Here is a 3,355-nt window from a genome sequence, read left to right as displayed (position 1 = left end):
TTCATGTCCCTCGACTCTTATAACTGCCATCTCGTTTCTGTACAAATTGTAAATAGCCTTTCGCTCCGTGTATTTCAGATATTGGGAAATAATATACTCTTGCTGATTAATTTATCTTTGATGATTACTGTTGTGTTCAATAAACTAATGGAAAACGCAATTAAAATTTACACTGTACTGATACAAATTAAATTCAACTTACTACAGAAACATCACGACGGCAGAATGAGATTTTCACTCTGCAGCGGAGTGTGCGTTGATATGAAACTTCCTGGCAGATTAAAACTGTGGAAGGTAGGAGACGATGTACTGGCGGAATTGAAGCTGTGAGGACGGGTCGTGACTCGTGCTTGGGTAGCTCAGTTGGTAGAGCACTTGCCCGCGAAAAGCAAAGGTCCCGAGTTCGAGTCTCGGTCCGGACATGTCCCAAAGAACAGACACTACGAATCGAAACGGACAACCTTAAATATAGAAGGACAGATGTCCAGGCTGTCACAGGGCTTTAAAACACAAATGAAAATTTGTGCCTGCCTAAGTTCGAACGCGGATTCGTGGAGTCTTTTCTTTTCTTTCGGAGATGTCCGAAAGAACAGACACTACACATATATGCATATACAGGGTGTGTCGGGTGGAACAGTAGATATTTTAGCAGTTGGTAGTATAGATGAACTGCATAAAAAATTCCATATTAATGTGTCCACTTTCCATTGAGTACAGAGTACAGCTGTTAGTATGCTACCCTAACAACTTCAACGCACTTTTGACTTCTCTTGATAGCACCACGTGTAGCTCTTCTGAGGTCGTCTTTGCGTTCAAATCGGTCTTTGGTTTACTTTTTCTATGTAGACTTCGCGTTTCAAATACCCCACAGGCAAAAATCCAAAGGGATGAGGTCCTGGGACCTGATGACTAGAATTAGCAAGAGCCCCGTCATGCCGTCATGCTGGAGGCACATACGCATTTTTGTAGTCAAAGGAACCTCTTCCAATAATGCTGGAACCTCATTTTCAAGTATGTGTAGATGACTGGGTCCTTTAAAGATCAATAAACGAAACGAAATTGCGTTGAACCCAGCTGTATGTATTCAAGAAAAGGTCTCGACGGGCTCTCGATGAGTGGAATAATGGATGGGTGGACACCGCGTATATGATATGCGGCAAAGAAGGGAATTTGCGTCTGACGAGGAGCGTGTGTAGATAGGTCCTGCAGGAAGGTTGACCGTTGTGTGACGATCGTACAATGGTCAGCGCGTCTGCCTTGTAAGCAGCGGATTCATGTGCGAACCCCGGTCGGGAACTAATTTTCCTCTGCCGCCGTTGCCGTATTTCTACGCCCTGTGGCAGTGTGGACATCTGTCCTTCGATATTTAAGATGCAATTGTTTTTTGAGGCAATACAGGTGATTTGCAAACATTTGTCTTGCCATCAATGTAACGGGATTTCAACGGCATCCATTCCTTAGTCATTGCTTTGTGATGGCGCTAACCCATGTCATATACATGCGAATCATAACTGTAGCGTATATTTAGTCAAATACCGAATGGTCAGTACACAACTATTTACGAACAGTAGAAGCAGGATTGCAGCGAGCTGATCACTTAACCAAGTGCAACGGAGTACCTGTTTAGTGAGTCATTTCAGCTGCATAGCTGATGGTAATATTTGTCAAGGAATTCACTGCAGAATTAATGTAATACCCGCACGGTGATCTCTATAGTGATACTGTATCATTAGCAGCTCGTGAATGGAATACTATGTTCGTTAAATCAGATTACTCAAGCTGATGCCAGATAAAGAGAAGCGAAGACGCCACCACACTATCTTTACTCAGGTAGTCAGCCATAGATTATATGCGCCACCATTAACGTTACTGTAAGCAGTTTGACAGCATAACATCACAGCATCCATTGACAACCTGTACCATTATCATCACACAGTTGTTACTGTGGCTGATGTTTGTCAAGAATACCGGAAAGCGCCTCATGAATGTGAAGTTCCATTTGCATTACGCCTGGGACAGAGAGAATCAAAAATGGTTCAAATGGCTCAGAGCACTACGGGACTTAACATCTGTAGTCATCAGTCCCCTAGAACTTAGAACTACTTAAACCTAACTAACCTAAGGACATCACACACATCCATGCCCGAGGCAGGATTCGAACCTGCGACTGTAGCGATCACGCGGTTCCAGACTGAAGCGCCTAGAACCGCACGGCCACACCGGCCGGCCGAGAGAGAATCCTAAATAAGTGTGAGATGTTACCCAGCGAAGGGAAGAGACCACGTATTGTCTCGAGTTATTGCAGTTTGATATTAGTGTAGTTCCCGATGGTTTCACACTAACGGGTTCTTATAGCTATCGAAATACTCATATGGGAATTACCAAAGTGTAATTGCTAGAACACACAACTACCTTAATAACACCTCATTTTTGATTGAATATGACTCAGAAAGCGACGTTCATTTGACGTTTCCGTCCGTCTCCTGACGACTTACTGAATTAAGTCTGAAGCGCACTCACAGTTGCTGCCTGCCGCATGAATAATGTAAAGTGTTGCGGCAGCTGGTAGTCATTGCTGAATACAGACATGCGCAAATATCTCCACTGCTCTAGGGGAACCCGTCGTTGTTGCATTTTCTTCCATGCCGTAATTAGCACAATAAGATAAGGCTGAATAACTTGATGATGCCCGCAAGTCCTTAAACAAGATTCTGCGAGCGGTAGTAATGCATGAAAGGAAACAGAGTTGGACAAGAGAATGGAAGGCTCTCTGCTTTTTACGTTTCCGATAGGGCCTACGACAAACATTATGCTTCAGAACCCTAAACTGTGTATTTTTTCACTTCATACTAAAATAAAAGCTATGATATGAGAAGAGGAAATGACTTATATGCTTCTCAGAAACTTTAGTTTTTTGTGTTTATTTACTCAATTCATACTAAAACAAGGGCGTTGATATGAGAGGAGGAAATGCAGTGCACGCTTCCAAGCCATAATATTTCCTTGTGTGCTACTACTGCGTGCATGAACGCTCTGCACTTAATTTTTGTGTGTTGGATGAATTTTGATATCATCTAACGTTACTTTGTGAGAAGGTTCCTATTTACTTGGGATTCAAAAGAGAGTGGACATTTCATCACTGGTTAATAATCTGATGACTGATGACATGATACCTGTTCCAATTCCTCCATGGCCACCTGTGAGTAGAATCTCACGATGGTTACAAAAAGAACATGTATGCAGTGATGTCCGCTCACTGCAGTCTGAGCCAAGCTGATTTCTTTCTGTTTATGGCGAATAGTCTGCTGCAGTGTCCACGCTCATCCAAAATAACAAATCGCGGCGGCATTGGGCA

General features: G+C 43.0%; 1 non-coding gene across 1 annotated transcript; it reads left to right on the top strand.

Annotated features, from left to right (window-relative positions):
- The first annotated feature begins 348 nt into the window (after positions 1 to 348).
- Trnar-gcg (transfer RNA arginine (anticodon GCG)) lies at positions 349 to 422 on the top strand. Its single transcript has one exon. It is a non-coding gene; the product is annotated as a tRNA-Arg (tRNA).
- Positions 423 to 3,355: the final 2,933 nt, after the last annotated feature.

Source organism: Schistocerca serialis, chromosome 4, assembly GCF_023864345.2.
Source record: "Schistocerca serialis cubense isolate TAMUIC-IGC-003099 chromosome 4, iqSchSeri2.2, whole genome shotgun sequence".
NCBI classification, from domain to species: Eukaryota; Metazoa; Arthropoda; class Insecta; order Orthoptera; family Acrididae; genus Schistocerca; species Schistocerca serialis.
The sequence above is the reverse complement of the archived record's forward strand: the minus strand, read 5'-3'. Positions and strand labels throughout refer to the sequence as shown.